Below are 23,288 nucleotides of genomic sequence, written 5' to 3' on the forward strand. Positions count from 1 at the left end.
TGTCGTGATGAGGGCTTTTCCGATACTGACCCGGAAGCCGCAGAACCACGCAGAAACCCAAAGCCCCTCCAGCTCCTGAGGCGGCAGGCACAGCCTGGGGTCAGAGAGGAGCCGCCAGCTCCCCAGCGCCCAGCGATTTCCCACTCTTCTGTAAATGTCATGGTGCTAAGATTGTGTCAACCAAGACGACACATGGTCCTGTGCTTTGGCCACCTGTTTGAGGCAAAAACAAAACAGCCCGACACGTTGTGTTCTGGTGCAGGTTTGTATTAAACTGTAGCTACTTCTCACTTGGTCTCTGTTGTGTTTCTTCAAAGAAGAGGGAGTCTGGCAGGGGATGTCTACCGTGGCTGGGGCGAGCCTTCAGTACTAAGAAAACTCAGCTCTGTTCGTCACTCCCATTGGGTGGCAGCTCACTGGGACACCTGAGTAGGGTCTGGAGATTAAAAAAATATGTTGAGGGACAGGAGCCTCAGTGGCAAACAGCTACCAGTCAGCCCTCTCTCCTGAGCGATTCACCGTGCTTTTTCTTCCCAGAATTTCTGATGGGAACAGAACCAAGGTTTTTGGTGGCAGATTCCCCAGGACAAGGTTGCTGAGTCATCTGAAACAGAAATAATTAGGAGGAAGCATTAGATACAAAAGGGAAAAACTACTCCCGCTCCCACATACCTTGAGTCACCGATTGTCTTGGCTGCCACTTTGGAAGCCCACAGCCCTCTCTCCATTCAGCAGAGCGCTTTGCTGCTGGAACTAGGGCCTCATAAGATCACACTGAAGAGTGAATGAAATTGTTGCTTTTAGTACTGTGGGGTCACTTGTACTTATTTCCTAACCTCAAAATTCAAAACCCTGAAGAGGGAATATTGTTGGTGGCAGGGGAACGCTCATCAAATGAGCAGCCCATCTACAAATGTGACTGAAATACTCAAGCACTGCGGCTGGGACCATGCATTTGGCTGTGATGAAATGGGCTGTGTGTACAAGCCCTGGTGGCTTCTAAGCCAGGCGTGAGCACTGTGGGCCAGCTTGAGATGGATGCCAAGTCCCTGGGATGTATTGAGCCAGTGTCTCTGTTACCCTATTTCCCATAGCACGGGAGCACACCAGAATTGGATTAACTGCCAAAAATCCATTGTAAGTGTTTGGATGAAAGAAAATAACATGGCCGCACATCTGGCACGCCATGTGCATGGCATCTAGCAGCCTACAGAGAAAAAATAAAAGATACCCAGGAAGACACAGGATGCCTTTGTATGTATGTAGTTGTAGAAAACTAAAAGACCACAGACTGAGACTTTAAAATAAGGCTTGATCATTTATGAGAATCTGCATTTGGGGAAACCTGAACCAGTCAGAGGCTAGGCAGCCATCAGAGAATCACAGGTTGACTTATATGTACAGCTGCAAGCTGGGTGAGAGTGAATGGGGGCTCTATTAATAATTATATGGGGCAATAGACTTAAACCAGGATTGTCCGGGGCAAACCAGGGCAATTTAATACTTAGAATTGCCTGTGGTCAGTGGAGGACAGAGGGTCTCATGACAGACACCCCAGGTATGAAGAAGAAACCTCATGACATGCAGGGGCAGTAGACCTTAGAGTCCTAAGTTAATAAACGTCTGTTTGACAGTGTTGTGATAACGTATGTTTGAAAAGGCGCTTAGTGCTTTTCCAGTAGAACACTAAAGAATCTGGCATTTTGTTGACACTTGGTACTGTCTGAGGATGGAAGCTGAGTACTTTACTTTCTTCCCCTTTTGGATTTACAAACAACATGTTTATACCTAGAGGGACCAGATGCCACAGCAAGCTCTTGGAGGCTTGGCGAGTCTCAGCACCGTGGATTCCACAGGGTGGTGAAGGCCTCGGGATGCTTTTCTAAGCTTTCCAGTGGACCTTATAGACCTTATTAATCCCATTAAAAGTTTCGTCCACTAAATTCTGTCATTTGCTTTTAAGGGCCTTTGATTCCATTTATGAGCTTAAATAACTTACAACATTTTAAATGACATTTAAAATTTTATTTCCTTTTTAAGTACCTTTCCTAAGTGCAAAATAATTATTACCGATCTAATAAATTAAACATAAATATAGTGAGTTAGTCTTCTTAGATGTTTCGATGCTAAGCATAAATTTAGTAAGATTTCAACGTCAAATCATATCTTTTAAATTACACATTTTAAATTAGTTATGAGGTGCTCTACCAGGCCAAAATTTTCTTACAGAAATACATAAAATGCCAAATATGCACAGATTCCCTCTTAATACAAAAATTTTTAATACTATGGGTTTGATTCTTTAAAACCTTTATTTTCTGAATTCTATCCTTTCTGCCAATTCTCAGTTCTCACTGGGCTTTAGCTTCAAGTCTTTTCCTGATGACAAGTCCACTCCCAGAGGAGGCGAGAACAGTCTGCTTGCCAGCGCCGCCCAAGTGGCCCAAATCTCTGGTGTAGCACGTTTTCACTCCACCGCTATCTGGTCGTCTGCAACAACTGAGCACATAGTTATTAGTGCAAGGTTGATACATACGCATCAGTTCTAGCCAAGGGAATTCTGCCTCCATGTAAATTTTTTGAATAAATTAGATCTTTTGTATATTAAAGTTTCTTTAAATTTTAACTTAAATTGTATCTTTTTTTAAATTAAATTCTAGCTTTTTTTAATGGGCTTTATTTTTTAGAAAAGTCTTAATTTACGGAAAACTTGGAGATAGTACAGAGTTCCCATACACTCCCCACCAAGCTTCCCCTAGTAGTGACATCTGACATCAGTATGGCATATTCGTTACAATCAGTGAGCCAATATTGATACATCATCATTAACTAAAGTCCGTACTTGATTCAGACTTTCTTAGTTTTCACCTAATGTCCCTTTTCTGTTCCAGGATCCCACCCAGAACACCACGTTACATTTAATTGTCTCCTGAGGCCCTTCTTGGCTGTGATGGTTTCTCAGAATTTCCTTGTTTTTGATGACCTTGACAAGTTTTGAGGAATATTGTTCAGATATTTTGTAGAATACTCCTCTGTTGGAATTTATCTTATGTTTTTCTCAAATGGTTAGGTGGTTGTTAGGAGTTTTAGGAGGAAGACCATAGAAGTGCTGTGTTCATCACCTCGCATCAAGGGTGTGTACTGTCAGAATGACCTTTAATGATGATGTTGACCTTGATCACCTGGCTAAAGTCTGTTACAAATTTTTGAACTTTATGGTTCCCTTTTATGAGCTATAAGCTCTTCTTTTTACAGTAACTTCATTAAGCGACTAAATATACTATGTATTTTTATACTAAGTTTTTCAGGTGTTTGTTAAATGATTCTCCCAGTTAGGAATTTTTTTTAAAACTCAGGATCAGTTATAAAATTTTTAATTTGATAATGGGGGACCAAGAAGATACCAGTATCTTAGAATGCCACAAGATTAATAAGAAATAGTCTCATAAATACAAGCTCTTGAGGTTTTATCTGAAATCCTACTCGTGGGTCAAAATTTAGGCCTTTATACTCACACACACACACACACACACACACACACACATACGCACACACGTGCACACATTTACATGCAAACACAGAGTAGTTTTATTTTAACTACATAACACTGACTTTGTGGAGCCTTTGAATAACAAGTATCCATTACCTTAATGCTATTTGAATTCAAACTTCCAAAACCCAATCAGAAATTCTAGGAAAAAACAGAGACTAACCAGGTAAAATTAATAAGCAATTGTTCAGAAATTATACCAGATATTATTCTTTTAAGGTACCCAGAAAGTTAAGTTGAAACTTCTCTATTGATTTACATAATTTCAGATTATGTGAGTTTTGTTGAATGATTTGGTAAAACGACATGGTTTTCCAATTTTAACACTTCAGTAGCAATATCCTACACTATTATCAAAATCCCACATTTTACATTTAAAAAAACTTTAGCTATTAATTTTAGTGCAGAAATTTAATTTTTTCTCCTTTGGAATTTTTCTAGCTATGAAACTCAAATTCTTATTGAAATCAATGATGCCATATCCAAAATCCCTGGTTTCTCATTCTGCATTGATTTATCACCTCAAAGGGAGAAAACAAAATTTTATGTTTGTTTAAATTAACTTGTTAAATTTCTCAGCTTCATTATACACTAGGTTTTAATCACCTTTGGAATTTGAAAGGCAGCTAATACTGAATTCTCAAATTTGAAAAATGACATCTTAAAACAATAAGAATTATAAATGATTCTCTTACCAATAATGAGGGTGGAAAAACCTAAGTCAACTTCAATTTTCTAGAAAGGTCTTTGCCTTTTATTATTCTTTGGCCTGTGACCTGTTTCTATCAGGAATTTTTCTTTTTGAGTTTAAGACTATGCTAAAAATTTGGTTTAAAAAATCTTGGTTTTCATAGTTTCTAGTTCTACAGAAATACACTCATGCTATCATACTGTCTTTCTAGCTAGAATCACACAGATCCATTGAATATTTTCCTTGAAATGCAAATTCTTCATATTTTTATTATTAAAAGCAAACTATCATTCTTGAGACCCTGAAAGTTCTGAACGCCATTTTTCTTTGGATAGATTGACAACATGGTTATGTGAACTACAGCCTTCAAGCCCCTTTGAAGACAAAGATTCCTTACCTGTAAACCCAAAATCGCCTCATACTAAAAACGGTTGCTTACAATTATGCATATTTAAATTTCATCATCTGCTCATTGTCTCTTGCTTTATTGGAACTCTTGATTTGAAATTATCCTCTGAAGTTCTGTAGTCCAGGTGTACCCTGAAGGGAGTTACTCGCTTTTGATCAGTTCCCAATGATGCCAAGTTTCCAGACACTGGAGAGGTTAGTGTCAGTAAGATAGACTTCTCCTGGGGACAGTCTTTGATCCCTTTACTGCTTAGAGAGCAGAAGCCACTGGAGAGCAACTTCTCTTGGGAGAGACCACGGGTATTGGGGGCCCTAAAGGGAAGGAGACTTCTGTGGCAGTGCTTCGAGGGCCTACCCCCATCTTGCAGTCGTCTGGCAGAACTGGTGTCCACAGAAAAGAAAAACTGGAGGCCCCATTAAGGGTATTTTAGCCACCACATGTGGGATTTGCTGAGGTTGATTCAGACATTGAGTTTTCCAACAGCCAGGCTTTATTGTTATATTTTTCCCCAGTGTGGCCTGGTAGATGTCTCTTTTCTAAGTTATAAAGGTTTGAGTTTGTGCTTTGGGATGTATCCTTTTTCTCAATTCAGATGTTTTACTTCAAGTGTAATGGATATACAAAAAGTGCATAAGATCTAAGTCTCCAGCTTGATAAATTTTTATAAAGTGAAAACCCAGATGGAGACAGAACATCAGAGCACCTGAGAAGCCCACTTTGTGCCCCCTTCCTGTCACTGTCCCCCACCAGGATAACTGCTCTTTGGACTTCTAATACCATCTATTAGTATTGTCTGGTTTGAACTCCATGGAAGTGGAATCATACAATACATACTCTTTGTTCTGGCTTTTTTGCTCAACATTAAACTTAAAATTTAAAGGACATATCATCTTGTCTAACTTTTTTCCTATACTTGTGTGGAGCACTGTTTAAGATGGAGCAGCTGACTTTGTCATCAATGTGCACGTACATGTAAATTTTTAGAGTATGAGGTAAAGGGATGTATACATGTGAAGTACAAGTGCAAAGTACTTTTTCCATTGATGGAGAGTGAGACTTGTGCAACTTGAGCACCTTAGTCATGATCTTTACATAGAAGTAAAGAAAGTCTTCCAGTCAAGATGGAAACCCTCTATGCCCCCAACTACAGACACCCAGCAAATAGAGAGTGTACTTGCAAAATTTTAGAAATGCAAAGTCCATTAAAAATAATAAAAACATCTCTGTGAACTACAGACAGAATGAAAACATAGCTCTAAGGAGAGTAGATGCCACAGGGCCACAGGTTTTCTGGTCTTTGAACAAAAAATAGATGTGAGAAGAGGGGGTATTGTACATTTGGGCAGGGGGACCAACAGCATTTCATGCTTGGAAGGGAACCAGATCCAGACTCAAACCATGAAGAAGATGGCAATGGCTGGGTTCCTCCACTCATTCTCCCAGCTAAATTGGGCTACTGCCTGGGCTGTGGCTGATAGTGACCTAGAAAAGTGAAAATAAGTAGAGACAACTTGGAAAATGGGAATGGGATCAAGCTATGTGGTGGCTCAGGTACGATCTGAAATATCCCTGAAGGTCGAGAAGCTAGGGCCATCAACTTAAGAATAAGTATAAATACAATAAAACAGTAAAGGAGGAATAGAGGAACAAAAAAGACAAGACATCAAAAACAAAAAAAAATGGCAGATATAAATCTAACTATTGTAACATTAACTGTGAACAAATTAAACAATCTGATCAAAAGGCAGAGATTGTTAGACTGGATTTTTAAAAGATCTAACTGTATGTTATCTACAGGAGATAGACTGTAGATTTGAGAATATAAATAGATTGAAAGTAAAGGGATGGAAATATATATATCATGCAAACAATGACCACAAGAAAACTGAGCCTTCACTAGGTGTACTGTCCCACCTCCCCAAAGCTCGATTTACTCAATATTACTTCTTTAATTGAAACTGAATTCTGTCTCCCTGCAAATTGTGCCCCTTTGTCCTATCTCTTTCCTCTGGGGGCACACAGAACAATCTTATTCATTAACAGCTCTTCTAATACTTGCATACTATCACGGACTTCACTCCTACCACTTTACTCATGCTTCCTCTAAGCCAGTAGTTCTCAAACTTTAGCATGCACCAGAATCACATGGAAAGCTTATTCAAACACAGCTTGCTAGGCCTCACTCCCAGAGTTTCTGGCTCGGTAGATCCGGTGTGGGGCCTAAGAACTTGCCTTTCTTACAAGTTCCCAAGTGTGCTGAGAACCGAACTTTGAGAACCACTGCTCTAAGCAAACAATTTCCATTCTTTCAGTTGTCAATACACAGCATTATTTCTATGCCACTCATCCTCATTTTAAAATGTGGCACTAAGCCTCCAGGATGGAGCTTTCCGACCTAAGGTGCCAGAGAGAGTGCCCACCAATGCAGAGGGAGGGACCAACAGGGCTTTGCAGAAGCAAACACAATGCCCCTCTAACCCTTAACGACCTGAGCAGGTGATGAACTCAGCGTGTACATGGGAGTCACACCTGGACTTCTCCAGAGCAGCCATCACACCTTCCCTCCACAGCTTCAAGTTACATCGAGGACAGTAGAGAATCCCAGCCAGCTTGTTACGTGACCACGGTGGGCCCTCCCTGAGCAGAGGAACTACAACCCTTCCCTGGGGTTCTCCAAGACACTGTGAACCTCCCTGGCTCTCAGATAACCTCTTCCACCCCCAGGGCAAGGCATGAAGGGGGACTGTCAAGTGAGGCTCCTCAGAGTGAGAAGGAGCCACAACTTTAGCAATTCATCTCCCCTTGAGATGTCTGCTTCCCAGCCCCTCAATCTTTTTTGACTCCTTTTCCCCTGCCATGGGTGCATCCCTTACATGTTTTCCATTGTTTTTGTTTTTCTGGATTACCTGCCACAGCCTATTAATCTCTCCATGACCAGCCCCAGGATCTGAACCCTGAGCTGCCGGAGATGATGAGAATCTGGCCGGCCACTGGCAGGATGCTTTGGAGATGCGGCAGGCAATACCTGCTTGGAAGATCAGTTAATTGAACAACTGGGAGGGAAGACTGCCCTAAGTGCCTGAACTCCCAGCTGAGGAAGAAGGAGGTGCTAAGGGTAGCCTTTTGTTCCACACAGGAGCCTGGGAAGCTAATTCAGAGGTAGAGGGCAAGGCATTCTCCCTGGCAGCAGGCCCACCGATCTAGAAGGAAAAGGAGAGTAACACTTATTAAATACCTACTGTACAGCAAGTAATTTGCTGTATACTTTATGGGTTATTAATTTAAGATTGGAGTGGGGCTGAAATTCCCTTTATCTAGTGCCCCATAAAGTTAAAGACTGTTATTTCTTGGAAGATAATGATGGATGATGAACTGCTGAGAGGGGAGAGTACAAATTTTAAAAACCACACTTAAGCATGAACCCTAACACACTCAGCCAGACCAGGTCATGATGCTTCTCCTAAAGCAACAACTTCCAGCCTGAGGAAGAGCCAGGAACAGCTAGCTGGAGAGACAGAAGATTCTAGGAAAGTGAAGCACTTGACAGTAACCTCCTTTGGAAAGTGCCTTCACCCCCAAGGAGGCCAGAGGAGCAGCAGCTGCAAACTGAAAATGCCAGGAAGGTAAAGCTTCCTCTGCCCCTGTCTACTTCTAGGCCTGCCTCCTCTTCTACCTTGTCTCTGCCTCGTTTGGCCTTTCTCTGCTCCGTTAAGTCCTGGGTCCATGGGATGGCCCCTGGCCACACTACTACCTATAAAAGCCTCCAGATGGCGCTTTAACCTCATCAGTGGCTGCCTCTCCAGTTTACGGTGTGAACAGGTACGGCTCAAGGCAGAGGTGTCCTGGTTACCACGCCTGAAGCCCAACCCCTCGAGCAGCTCAGGGTCAGGTCAGCCTTGAGTGTGAGTGACGGGCCATAGAAGCCTTTCTCCCATCTGGAGCTCTGTTGAGAAAGTTGTCCCTTTCAAGGCCAATCTCAGAATTTAGGGTAAGGTCACCAGATTGAGCAAATAAAAATACAGGATATCCAATTAAATTTAAATTTCAGATAAAAAATAATTTTTTAGTTTAAGTATGCCCCAAATAGCATCTGTGGCATACTTGTACTAAAAAAGTATTTGTTGTCTATCTGAAATTCAAATTTAAGTCAAGTGTCTTATATGTATCTGGCAATTCTAGCTTAGGTTTACTTAAGTGATTTTTCCACCCTCCATTTAATATATGCTTATGGAACATCTACCAGGCATGCATTAGACACTACAAAAATGAATCAACTGCAGCTCCTGCATTTAGAAGTGAGTTTGGGGAAAGATATTTGGTAAATAATTATAGTCCAGAAAGTATAAGAAGCATGGGATAATGGAAGAAGTCTGGATTTTGATGTTGGCTTTAAATTCCAGCTCCACTTCTGATGTTCACTAGCTGTATTATCTTAGGCCAGTTGTTAACCTCTCTGGGCCTCTGTTGTTTATTGTGAAAATGGGAATAATACTAACCTCAGAAGGTGCCCAGGGATATTATAGGAAATGTTATGCATCTCATGCCTGGCTATAGTAGGAGCTGAATAAATGCTAGTTTCCTCCTTTAGAAATAAGAAATACTGTGAAAGAGAGAGAGAGAACTAAAATTGCCATGGTAGCAATGAACTTTACCTGCTTTGGGAAGGTCTCTACAAAGGATGTAACACTTCACTTCTTAAATAGAAATAATAGCTGATACCATTTACTGAATGCCCATAACATGCCAAGTATTATCCTAAGTGCCTGATAAACATGACCTCAATTAATCCTATTAACTCTCCAAGGTATTTACTATTATTAACTTCACTTTACAGATGAAGAAACTGAGTTAAATAGATTGCCATAGAGCTAGCAAGTGGTAGACTTAACATTTCCACTCAAGCCCATCTAACTCCCAACCAATGCTCCTAACTTCTCTATGTTATGCTGCCTTTGCAAGGATTGGCCCTTGAAGTTTGAGGTGGTGATTGCTATGAAGAGAAGCACAGTTTCTGAGCACCAGCAACAATAGATGCAGCTGCAAAAGCTGGGCAGGGTAAAAAAAGGACAGTCTCTGACCCCTGAGACCACCTTGAACTCATCCAAGTTAATCCAAGCCTTTGACATGTACCTGATCGTCAAGGGGTGTGTTTTCCACAGAATGCAGAGCAACATCTTGCAATCTAATTCACTGGTCTAGAGTTGCTGGTTATCCTGTATACAGGAGGTCATTAATATTCACAGGATGTTTGTCTTAAGACCTTTGCAAATTCTCAATTGGCATATTAGCTCCTGTATAATGTAACAAGGTATAACTGGGGGTTGGGTCATGTAACCTCTTGACCCTAATGAGTGTTTTGGTTATTAATGCTCATTACCATTGGGTATTTACAGTACGTCAGGCACTGCTAGGCCTTTTTCAGACATTATCTCATTTAACCACAGATCAGAAAAGCCAAGGCCAAGGTCACATAGCGAGGAAGTATTGAACCCAGTGTTTGTGCAACTCCAGCAGGGTGGAGGGTTGATGCACTTTCTAAATAAGGACTCCTCCACTTCAAGGCATGTAATTAAAATTCATTCCTGATGAAAATTACATATTGCTTGCACAAGTCTCTTGTAAATGTTCAAAACCATGTCTAGTGTTTCCTATATTGTGGGAATCAGTCCTATTTTAGTGCCCTGTTCCACTTTTACCTAGGTTCAAATGAATAATGAACACAGTTAATAACAGTTACCAGCATTGCATGTAGCACCTCCCTGCCTCCACCTCGCAGCCAGGCCAGGGCTCCCGTGCATACTCCCTATAAACTCTAGCACCCCCAGGAGCAGAGTTAACCCACTCTCTTAGACTCTATCCCCTTCCTTGGCTTCCCCAGTCACCCTGGGGAAAGTGCAATAAGATCAGATTTTTTTCAACTTGCTTGGCTGTTTTTAGTCCAAGGTGCTAAGAACACAAAGTCCAAGATGCTAAGAATACAAAGGCAGATAACTTACGGTCTTTGACTGTGAGGCCCTCCTGTGGGGAAGATGTGAACAAACACAGAATCCAAGGCAAAGAGGGACCATAACAAAGGGACCTGGTACCAAAGGGAAAAAGTGAGTTAGTTCTCTGGGGAGATCCTTGACGGTGCCACAAAAGCTGATCTTGGAGAACTAGTAGAAATTTGCCTAATGAACGGAAAGGAGGGGTGACCTGTAACTGAGTCTCAGCCACAAAACAGAGCCGCTTGCTTGGGCAACTGCAAGTGGTTGTTCTTTGCGGCTGCCACATATGGCAAGAACTATGAGGTGGGGTAGGGCATAAAGGGAGTGGAAGGGGAAGCAAAAATGGCTGGCAGGGGCCAGATTGCAGGAGCTCGTCCACCATGTGAAGGAGTCTGAACTTTTATCCTTTAAGACAGTGTTTCTCAAACTTTTCCACTAAAGTACCCCAAAAGCAGAACAGGTATGGGGGTGGAGAACATCCTGTCTTGAGCTCTAACTCTCTTTAAAAGTCTTGTCTTTAAAATCATGTGATTCTTGCATTCTACTTCATCATATGTCTGTTTTAATAATATAAACAATGTTTTTCTGAATCTCCAAAAGTTAAAATTGAGGAAGATGTAACTATCCTACAGCTCTTCCATCCTATTTCCTTACATGAATCCCCCATCCCTAAAGGCTTCTTCAGCAGCTTTGAGAAGGACAGCCATGTGGGTTTAAGCAGGGGAGTATGTGAAAAGATTTATCTTGTAGAACGAGCCTCCTGGCAGTGGTGTGGGTGATGGGTCAGAGGAAGAAGACATTGGAGGCAGAGAGAGCAGGTGGGTTGCTCTGCAATAACCCAGGCAAGAGGTGGCGAAGGTGAAGGAGATGAAGAAGGGAACAGATTTGAGGGACATTTAAGAAGTAGAATTAATAGCATTAGAAAACTGTCCTGGGAGTTGGGGACAAGAGGTGGCTTAGGGGTCACCCCAGGTTTTTCTTGGATAGTGACACCATTAGCAATAATAGGGAATATAGGAGGGGTAGGTTCGGGGGGAGGGTAAATACATTTAATTTAAGCACATTGAGTTTGAGGTGCCTGTGGAAAATAGGGTTAGAGATGTCTAGAGGGCAATTACATATACAGGTCTGACAGCTGGGAGAGCTGGTTAGGATGGAGATACAGATTCAGAAGTCATATAAATAGATGAGGCCACTCAGCAAATATGTATAGAGTTGGAAGAGAGGTAAAGTGAGACGGGCACTCTGGGAATCATCAATATTTAAGGACAGATTTAGGGAGCAAGGGAGACTGGAAAAAAGAACATCAAGAAGTATGGCACCAAAGGCACAAGCAATGATACCAAAAGCACAGGCAACACAAGTAAAAATGGACAAACTAGACTTCATGAAAATTTTAAAATTTTGCACATTAAAAGTCAATATCAACAGAGTAAAAAGGCAACCCATAGAACGGGAGAAATATTTGCAAATCATATATCTGGTAAGGGATTAATATCCAGAATAGAGAACTCTTAAAACTCAGCAATAACAAAAAACCACCTAATTAAAAAATGGACAAAGGACTTGAATAGAGATTTCTCCAAAGAAGACACACAAATGGCCAATAAGCACATGAAAAGATGCTTAACATCACTAATCATTAGAAAAATGCAAATCAAAACTATAATACAATGACATACCACCTCACTCCTATTAGGATAACTATTACTTAAAAAACAGAAAATAACAAATGTTGGTGAGGGTGTAAACAAATTGGTGGGGATGTAAAATGGTACAGGCACTGTGGGAAACAATATGGCGGTTCCTCAAAAAATTAAAAATAGAATTACCATATGATCTGCCAATTCTCCCTCTGGGTATATAACCCAAAGGATTTAAAATAGGGTCTGGAAGAGATGTTTGTACATCCATGTTTGTAGCAGCATTACTCACAATAACTAAAACATGGAAGCAATCAAAATGTCCACTGATGGATGAATGGGTAAGCAAAATGTGGTATAAACATACAAAGGAATATTATTCAGCCTTAAAAAGGAAGGAGATTCTGATATACGCTGCAACATGGATGAACCTTGAGGACATTATACTAAGTGGAATAAGCCAGTTACAAAAAAACAAATACTCTATGATTCCACTTTTAGGAGGTACTTAGGGAAGTCAAAATCATAGAGACAGACAGGAGAATGGTGGTTGCCAGGGGCTGGGGGAGGAGGGAATGGGGAGTTAGTGTTTAATGAGTACAGAGTTTCAGTTTTACAAGATGAAAAGAGTTCTGAAAATAGATAGTGGTGACAGATGCACAAAATTATGAATGTATTTAATGTCACTGAACTGTACATCTGAAAATTGTAAATTTTAGGTTATGTGTTTTTTAACACAATAAAAAAAATTGGAAAAAGTAAAGTCAGGAGGATCCATGGCTCCTTGGAGAAGTGGATGATTCCAGGGCTGGGGCAGGAGAGTTACAAGATGAGCCTGGAGCATCTTGTGCCAGAAAGCAAAGAAGTGCTCAAAGAATGGTGGGTACAAACCCAAAGGACACAGGAGACAGCTTGAAGTTTCTTCCACTAACCAAATCTGTAACAAAATTGGGCATGAAAACAAATAATCATAGGAAAGAATTGTAACCCATTGGGGAACAAAATCCATGTCTAGCCACACTGATATAAATAAATGGGAGTATGACTGAGCACTAATCAAGGAATTGGCAACATGTGCCCAGCTGGATTTCAGAACTAACAAGTGCTGGCCCACCTTCTGTTTTCCTTCTTTTTGAAATGAGAATGTTCACAATTACCCAATGCCTGCGCCACGATTTTGTGTTGGGTGTATAAGATGCAGGTGATGTGTCTCTTTACAGATCTCCAGATCAAGAGGACTCAGGGGTTCTACCCAAAGAACTGGACCCGAGGAGCCATATCCACACCAGGACCTGATTTGGATAGTGAGATCCTGTCTTTAGGCTGATGCTGTTATGTAATGAGACTTGGGGGTCTTGGTGGATGGGATGAATGTATTTTGCATTGAGTAGGATATGAATTGTGATTAGAGGGCAGAATGTGGCAGATTATATTTTCCAAAGATGGCTTCAACAATATTTCCCACTTACATACTCTTATTATATGACTTTGAAATTCCTCTCATTGAGAGATGGGGTCTATGTTCCCTCTCCTTGACATTGGGTAGGCTTTTGTGATTTCTTTCAACCAATAAGACACAATGGAAGTGACTCTGAAAAGGGAGGCAACTTTCCTCTTGTTTACTAGAATACTCATCCTTGAAACCTTCAACTACCACGTAAACAGTCCAACTGCTCTGAAGCCACCATGTGGCGAGAAAGCCCAAACTAGGTCTGAGACAACATGAAGAGAGAGTTGTCCAGCCAGCCCTCCGCTGTGTAAGTTCTAGCCACCATCTGACAGCAATCACACCCTGGGCTAGACCCATCCAACTGAGCTCTTCCTGAATTCCCATCCCATAGAAATGGAGATAATGAAATGGTTGTTGTTTTAAACCACTAAGTTGGCATGATTACGTTTGGTAGCAATAGATAACTGGCACATGGTGAAATGTTACTATGCAGAGAATCTGGGTGAGGGATATATAGGAACTCTTTGGGGAATGGTCCTCTACCTCGTGTGCGATAAAGGGGTGGGGTTACAAGGATCATAGTCTCTTTTCAGGATTATGCAGGACAGTCTACACCACCCAAGTCTGCACCTGCAACCACGGAGCTGAGCTAAAACTTCAGAATTGGGAAGCAAGATAAACCACGTCTAAGATTTCCCCATTGTCCTTGTAGCACCCAGATACCCTGTAGATGCAGTTAGGAATAGCTTCAGTGTTCCAACTCTGTGGCAAGGAAAAAGTCTAGCCTGGGTTTTTACTCTCCTAACCACTTGATTTGTTTTGGGAATTATTGTCTACAAGGAGCCCTTTCCTTTCTGAGAAATGCTGTAAATGAGAGGAGAGAGTATGTGCTGTGTCCCTCACTTTTCTTACTCTATTTGTAATATTCTTCCTTCTCCTTTTTCCCTGAGAAAATGGGCTCAGTCGGGGTGCTTTGACACCAATAGTCCTGGGGTGGGATCTGTGGAAGCTAGACAGGGAGATTTGGAGGAGAATGCTAAGCTATGAATTCTTACTTTTGAATCACTCAAAGAATGCAGCATCTCTGGGATGTCAACAAGCTCAGCAGCATCCTGTGATAGTCACCAAGAGGTTTGACCAGAGCTGGGTTAGGGAATGACAGAATGGTAAGGTATGAAGGGCTTATACTGAAAGTGGAGGGGACATTGGTACCCATGAGGAAACTTACCTTAGTGGAAACATCTGGGATAGTGTAGAAGGGAGAATGACTAGAGGTAAGGATTCAGGCAATGGAGAATGCCAGAATCTCAATTAATAGGTGACCAGAGTTTTGGCATTAAGATGGAGAGCCAAGGGGTGAGAGAGTTATAACAATAGAATAGTCCTTAGAGACAAAATATGTGTAAAGATAATAAGGAAAACGCTGACTGAGACTTTAAGGCAGTTAGGCCAAAGAACATGAAAAAGAAAGAAAATCTGTTTCCACTTGATTCAATTCCATAAACATTTATTAGACTGTGTGTCACAGTCTGTGCAAGATGTTGAGGGAGCTGATGAAGAGGACAGAATTCCACCAGGAGCACATAGTCTGACTGGGGAGACAGACGTGTAAACAAACAAAAAAAATTCTGCAAGATGTGTGTAGCAAAGGAGGTATGTACAAGGTGGGTACAGAGGTGACTGAAACTCATCCACAGGAGTTGGGGCTGAGGGAGGGACAGCCAGAAACCAAAGTTCTCCTCCTTGGCACTATGAAATCATAGTGAGAGTGAGCACACTGGAGCCTGGGGCAGAGGGTGGTGGACCAGGACAAGCATGGAGAGGAAGAGGAGGGATCTAGAAGAATACAGGAGATCCATAAAAGCACACCTAGAATGGGGAATTTGGGAACACGAATGGACATGTCAAAGCGGGAGCTAGTTATGAGGAAGTAAATCTAAACCACGTAGTGGGCAAGATGAAGAAAGAAGAGTTGTTGGCACCGGGAGACAGAAAAGAAGGTGGATTAAACACTCAAGTGATCCGGGTATCGACGATTTTATTAGCTCGATTTAAGAATAAAGGTGTAGATTTTCTAATAGGAGACGAAAAAGAATGTTTAACCCAGGTAGAGAAAATTGAATTGCGGGATTAGAGAAGCAGGCTGTGATTGGAAGCCACACACTGGGAGAGGAGATAAAACCCAGCCTTAGCTCTCCCATGTCGCTGAAAAAGAAGAAAAAAGTCTTCACTTTTTCCTTTGCAGTAGCCATAAAAGAATAAAAAATCGTCATCAGCTACTATGGACTGAGAGGTAAACGATTGTTCCTTCTGTGATTAGACAGGGTGGAGGAATTGTTACCCTGTTGCTAAGGAAAAAGGAAGGGGCTGTTCTCAGTTGCTATGGTGACAAGGTAAGAGCGTTCCCTGGGTACCGCCGTACATTTATGAGGCAGTTTCTTCTCCTCGTTTCTATGGCAACCTAGAGGGACTGTTCTCGTCGCCCCCACCTCCCGCCTTAGTTGCTAAGACAAGGTGGAGGTAGGGGCTGTCCTCCGCTCGCCGCCCAGTTGCCGTGGAGACGGCGGGTGCCCTGGCCCCGCCCCGCTAGGACTGACAGCGGTGGCCGCATCGCGCCTGCGCAGTGCTCTCTTCCCCCGCAGTCTCTGTGCGTTGAAGCCGGAGACCGCGGCGGCCTCTGCTAGGACCCTCCGTCCGGGAGCCGCCGGCTGGAGCCGCAGCCGCAGCCGCACCCGCAGCGCCCCCGCCGCCTATCCCCTCCCCTGCCGCCTCCGCCGGAGCCGCCTCGCGCACTGTGAGTCCCGGCCGAAGCGACGGACGCCGTGAGGCTGAGTCAGCTGGAGGCCCGGGCCCGGGCTGGGGGAGGGGAACCGGGCTCCCCCCGCCCCCGCCTCCCCCCGGGCACCCCCGCCCCGCAGCCGCGTCTCCCCCCACGGGCCAACTCCCCTCCATCCCTCTCGCGGGGCTCCCTGCGGCCTCGGCGGCCAGGCCTCCCCAGCCACTCCCCCTCCCCTCCCTCCCTCCCTCCGGATCCACCTTGGGGGGTCCTCCCCACTAGATGTGGCGCTGCCGCACCTCTGCCCTGGACTGATATTTTCTCCCAAACTACCTCCCGCCCGCCCTTGTCCCTTCTCCCTTCTTCTTACTCCTCCGGGCCCTGACATCTCTCGGCCTCTCTGGTTTTCCCCAGTGATGTGCCAGCAAGAGTGACAAGGGAGAGAGCGAGGGGAGACTTGGGGGAGGGGGAACATTCTGCTAGACCTTGGGGCCTCAGGTTGCTTACCTACACGCTCCTGCCCGGCTGGTTTGGGGAAGCAGGTCTGGACAGTTCTAACTGGCTGCTAAGAGCTTGCGGGGCTTTCAGAATAGATTTTGCTGAGAGGGGTTCAGCCCCATCACGGTCAGCTACCGTTTAATGAACATCGGCCGCCAGTGCACGGTGGCCTTCCAGTGGGCTGAGCTACTACTGCCCTGGCTGGTGCTGTGGAGGGTGTGTAGAGGTAGTGGACGGAGGGGAGAAAATGTTGCATTTGGGGAGCTCAAGTTCCTGGGCTTCCGGTGTGGTGTTGTGAATAAGCATTTTGTAGTACTCTTTAAATGCATTTTTTTTTTAACGCAGTACAAGCTTGGTATAATGTGAGGTTTGGATACAGGCCTGATATCCATAGGAAGTGCTCACTGTATATTGAGGGATTCTGGCAGGACTTGATCTAGTATTCTTGTAAATTCCATGAGGTAACTAACTGGGTAATAGTGAGTTTTAACATGACATGTTTGGAGAGGAAGGAGAAAAATTGAGGTTTCTGCATGGTGTAGGTGTGAGGCCTGGACACCCTGCCTGCTGCCACTGTGTGTCTTTGTGGGAGCTGTCACTTGATAGGGGTTCTAGCATGTTTGGAGAATTCCCTGGATTGTGTTTGCTACCCATCTACTTGCCCATCTTGCAATCACTGACCTTGGAACAGAGGATGGTCCCAAACAGTTTTCTTTTTCCTCCAGAAACTGAGCTGAAGTCAGAGTTGGTGCCCACAGACAGCAGCTCTTAATAAACATGTAATAAACATGCCTCAACTCGAGGGCTCCTAACTACTGTGTGTGAACCTCTTGCCAACTTCCTTTGATTCTTTTTTTTTTTTTTTTTTGGTTTCCAGATTTTAGTGTGCTTTTAGAAAATATGTGTAAATATAAGCCAGTTCTGCTGTAAAAGAGGCTTCAAGTTTTTTTTACTCCAGGCTGTGAAAGGAGTGGCTGGTCCACTTCTAAAAATCATGGAGAAGGAGCCATTCATTTGGAGTTTCTGGGGTGGCAAACAGTGAGAAATAACTATTTCGCCCCTTAACTTTGCCCAATCATGGCCTATTGGCAGCCGCCTCAGAGCCAATCCCCGCCCCCATGCCCATCAGATTAGTTTACAGTAGCAAGGACGGCTGTCGCCCTAGTTTTAAACATAGAGATGAAGTTCAGGAAAACTACAGCCCCCATCCAGCAGTGCAGTTTCTTCTGTTTCAAATGCCAGTCTGGGGTTTGGCGGGATGCACCTGCCTGTGGTGCAAGGGAAACTGTGGGGCCTGAGAGTTACATTCCTTCTGTGTGGTCCTCTCTGTGTCACATAGCTCACCGAAATACCCGAGCAGGGTAGGAGCAGACAGCTGTGCTGGAGAGCTGCTCCTCCTGGGCTGAGTGTATTTTGGGAATCAGCGATATTACTGGGGTGGAGGGTTGTGAATTAAGAAGCAAGAAAATGTGTCAAGGCTAGATAGATCAGGAGAGTGTGAGTAAAATGTTCCTTTCCAGTTTGCTGTGGGGCAGTACGTTTTCAGAGCATTAGAGTGGTTTTTATATGGATTAATTTGCCTTTGAAATCCATACCAGTGTTTTATGAGGTAATGATGGAATGCCTTTTAAACTGCTACTATTAGGAAACAGGGCTAATACTCGTCTTATACATTGCCTATCCAACGGTTATTGAATGTCATTGTAAAGATCAGGGAGAGGGACACAATTTGAACCAAGTTAGACCTAAATCTATGTAATGGATGTTGTAGTTTTGTAGGACTGTATTTTGTTAATCCTAAAATACACCAACAATTTACCCACAGCTTTTAGGTAAAATAATTTAACACTACCAGATCAAAATATATGTGTTGATTCCTGGGTGCATCCTAATTTTAGAAACATTAAAACAGTCAGGAAGTGGCAAGACGCGAAGGAGGGATTGTGTGTCTTAGAATTGAGAAAGCATGGTATTTATAATATTCCTGTGTGATGATGCTATTCCTGACCTACCATCCTGAGAGTGTATGCATTGTGAAGATGGGTTTCTTTAAGTCCTTCCTCCAAGCCACCCCACTTTACGGGGTTGTGTTTGTAAGATGATTGGTCTTAATACGGTACTCTCCAGAAATTGAGCCAACTAGCTGGCAGCAAACATCTTATGAGCTATCCCTGAATTTGGCCAACTAATAGTTTTCAGAAGCCGAACAGAAAATAAAAATTTTTTAAACCAGGATGCATCTGCCCTGATTTGCTTACAGATACATTTGTAAAGATCCTAAGGCCATGTGTCCTCCTCCCTGAGGATATTAGAGCTGGAGAGGACACTAGATGGTATAGTTTAATGTCCTCATTTCCAGATTTTGACATGAGACACCAAGAGTTAAGTGACTTGCCCAAGGTCACCCAACTGATGTAGAAGGTATGTAAAAACACTTTGTAAACTGTGTACACTGTGCAAATGAATGGTGTTGGTTATTAGTGGCTGAGTCAGGATTAGATTTCCAGATTTCCAGACTAGATTTACTTTACAACACCACATTGTTTCATCCCTCATATTTAATGATCCAAGGGGTTTTAATAAAATTGACTTATAGTCTGTAATTAGCCCTGTAGACAAGGGCTTGTTTTATCATCTGAGATGTTGCAAAGCCAGGCAAAATTTAGTGTCAAACTGTCTAATTAAATATTTATTCTTGCCACCTTAAAAATAATAATTTTCCTCACATATTTTGACTTCAGGAAGGTTTTTCTTTTTTTCAATTTGCATCAACTAACAGCAAATGTAAAGTTGGGTATTTCAGGTCTTCTCTTCTTATCTGTGAGGCTGCCACATTCCAGAGAGCAAGGTGGAGAGGCAGAAAGGGGGCTGAGAGGAGGAGCACACAGGTTGGGCAGCTGCTGGGTTATCTCCCAGCTCTCAGAATGTAACCTTTTGTAGTTCCTGGCACCGTAAAAACTTCTAAGCCCTATCCTGAGGAAAGTGAGGCAGTCTGACCTCTGGTAGCAGACAGACCTGAGTTCAAATCCCAGTCCTGCCACTTCCTGGCTGTGTGGCTTTGGGCAAGTTATATAACCTCTGAGTGCCAATTTCCTCGTGTGTAAGCCTGGAATAATAACCATTTGTTTTACAGGGTTGTTGGGAGGATTAAATGAAAGAAAGTATGTAGAGTACTTGCTTACTAAGAGATAGCAATCGTTATATTTACTAACATGAAATAACAAATAATGCTTTCAAAATTTTATTGTAACTTAAGTCTATCTTGGAGCCTCAATTCGGTAGCCTGCATCTCTTGGCATCCCTCTTGGTATGTTTGACATGCACAGAGAGATTTGTCCTATGAAGACCAGGCACAGGTATTATTTCAACTGCCAAAATAGGAGTATATGAAATGCCCCTTTTTCTCCGTGGATTCAGCTGACCTGGTTATCTGAAAGACTGTCAGGACAGGAGCTCTAGGAGAGCACAGACTTGGTGTGTTTGGGTGTGTCGTGGGGGAAGCCCGTCTGGGGAGTGATCTTAATTTGAAATAGCAAAGCTGCTGTGCTCTTGCTTGTGAGTAGAGCTCACATGGCCTTCATTCACTCCTGTGCCGTTAGAGGTGTAGTTCTGTGACTTTGCTCAGATCAGCTTCTGCACCTTTGAGATCAGATCAGCTTCTCCCCTTGAGATCCAGGCAGCGGGGAGGAGCTATTCATGTTAGGAGGAAAACCTCAGAGGGAAAGGAAGGTCATTTGGATGGACGCAGTTACAGACAGGCTCAAGGCAGAGACCACCGAGCAGTTAAAGAGCCAGGGCAAGCCATTCAGGTGGGATGGCACAAATGAATTTAAATTTCTAGATAAATTTCATTAGGGAAGAAAAATATCCATGTATAGACATCTAAGGATTGAAAAGATAAATACAACAGTGTTTACCTCTGGGAGGTGGAATTTGGGTGTGGGGAAGGGAAAAGAGACTCAGAGGGGAATTTTGACTTTATACGCTTTCGTATTTGACTTGTTACAAGAAGCAGGTATGCTTTTGTGATTTAATGAAGATCAAATAGTAAATTGTTCAGTAAATGCATTTTGGTTCAAAAGAAGCAAATGCCTTTACTTACTTGGAGCTTCCAATGCATGGGACAGAAAGGATTAGACTGCTTCAAGCAGGCCAAAGCAGTTTGCACCAAACCAGACCCTTGAGTCAGGGTAGGACCCTCCAAAGCAGCTGCTTCCTGGGCAGCCCAGGAAACTTAGCTGACCACATACCTCACTACCTCTACTTAGTCCTTTCAGTCCCCTTCTCTTGACCAGCTGAAGCAACCATTACTATTATAATAAGCTAATTTAATTTTCAACTATTGATGAAAATGGCATCTGATCTTTATGAAAAATGCATGCCTCTTACTTAATGTCAAGAGGGCTTGAAGTTTAAAGGGAGCCCTGCTGAAATGCTGGCACACTGTGTTCTGGTAGCTGAGTTCTAGATCAGATCTAGCTGGTACAGCACACCTTTCACACAGTGATTTGTTAACTGCTTCTGGTAGGGATCACAGGTAAACTATGATAAAATCGTTGAGGATTGTTGGGCTTTTGATTTTATCATAAGTTGACCAGCTGTATTTTCTAGCTGGATGTCCTGTTTATTATAGAAAGATGACACACCTATCATTTGGCCATGTGCTTTAGGTTGCTTACCCAGGAGTTAGGATGGGTTATGCTGAGTAATTCACATTCCATCACCCAATCTTCCCTTTGACTAAGAGCACAAATTTTTGTCACAGTTGGCCAAGGTTGGTGAGGCATCCTGTGGCCAAGGAGGGTTTTTCCTCCATGTAGAGTTGGCTGACCAATATTAGCCTAAGCCCAGGTCTTATTTTCACTAGCACCATGCCCTACCAATTTTGCTAAACTGACCAGATGTTGTTACCCAACTAGTATAACATCAGTATTTTAAGCTCTGGATGCTTCGTTTGCCTCAAGTAAATAAGGACTTGGCCTGTCTAAAATGTTTTGACTCCATGCAAAATGATTTTTTTTTTTTTTGCTGTAACTATTTTCTATATATAGGAGATACATACCACTTGGGTGATATGTTCAAAATAACTGAGCAAGAAGCGTGGCTTCAAATCTGTCTAGTAGTTTCGACTGTATGTATCAAAAGCCTTAAAAGGATATATATCCTTAGACCAAAAATTGCTATTCTAGGAATAGTTAGAAAATCAAAGGTGTATATAAAAATGCTTTTATAAGGATTTTTATTAATGCAACATTATTAATAATATCAAACATTGAAAATAACCAAAAGAGTCAACAACTGGGGATTTATCAGGTCACCCAGATAAAATACTGCACAGGCATTAAAAACATTTGTAGAAGAATATTTATTGATATCTGTACTTCTTATATAATCAGCGAAAAAAGCAGGATGCAAAATTGTACATTGAGGATAATGCCATATTTATAAAGTATGAAAAGATACTAGAAAAGCATAAGCCAAATTGTGATTATCTTTGCGTAATGGGCTTACAAATGAATGGCTTGTTTTCTTAGTGCCTTTCAGTGTTTTCTAAGCTTTTTTACGTTAATCAACTATAACTTAATTACAACATTTTAAAACTAGTAACTAATAGATTCCATGTAGTAGGGCAGTCTCTGAGAAAATCACAAGGTAATTAATTTTTAATGATTATATTTGGTTTCACTATTGTCATGATCAATGCTGAACACTTGTCAGAGGTGTTTCTTTAGATGGTATTTCATTTCTTCTTTGAACAAGAGTGTGCCTGAAGTGTTATTGTGTAGACATGTGACTTAAAAACACAGCCTAGAAACTTCATAGTCCATTCATCCAAATGAAGTAAATCTCTCAATTCAAGTAAGAGGTAAAAAAAATTATGAAAAGACAGTGGATCTTAAGGTAGTCTTCTTTGCCTCTTAACTTTTGCTGCTTTCTTTCCCCTGTGCCTTTTCACATTCTCTGGATTCCCATTTCTCCAGTGTTCTGGGGGCCTTTTTTTTTTTTTTTTTTTTTTTTTTTGAGTCTTTATCTCATGTTTGGGGTTGTGTACTGTCTGAACTGTTTGTTTTAAAAAGTTCTGCCCAGGCCTGCTATAACCTCTTTCCCCCCTGTGCCCTTTGTCACATTCTGTTCAGCCATCAGCTCAGAGACTCCCTTTTTTTCCCTAGAGATGGGGAAAGTTGGGTGGCCACCAGATGGGCAGAAGCCCTCTGCAGGACCAGGCTAGCCAGGTACATGGAGCTGCTGACTGTGTCGGCAGGGGCTGGCCCAGCAGCTGTCCT

General features: G+C 42.5%; 1 protein-coding gene across 1 annotated transcript in view; it reads left to right on the forward strand.

Annotated features, from left to right (window-relative positions):
* Positions 1–16,440: 16,440 nt before the first annotated feature.
* MAPRE3 (microtubule associated protein RP/EB family member 3) overlaps positions 16,441–23,288 on the forward strand; it is a 51,779-nt gene continuing 44,931 nt past the window's right edge. Inside the window, exon 1 of the mRNA XM_045549223.1 lies at positions 16,441–16,524. The gene's annotated coding sequence lies outside the window, so the exon portion shown is untranslated. The remainder of the gene's footprint in view (positions 16,525–23,288) is intronic.

This window comes from Lemur catta, chromosome 4 (assembly GCF_020740605.2).
Source record: "Lemur catta isolate mLemCat1 chromosome 4, mLemCat1.pri, whole genome shotgun sequence".
NCBI classification, from domain to species: Eukaryota; Metazoa; Chordata; class Mammalia; order Primates; family Lemuridae; genus Lemur; species Lemur catta.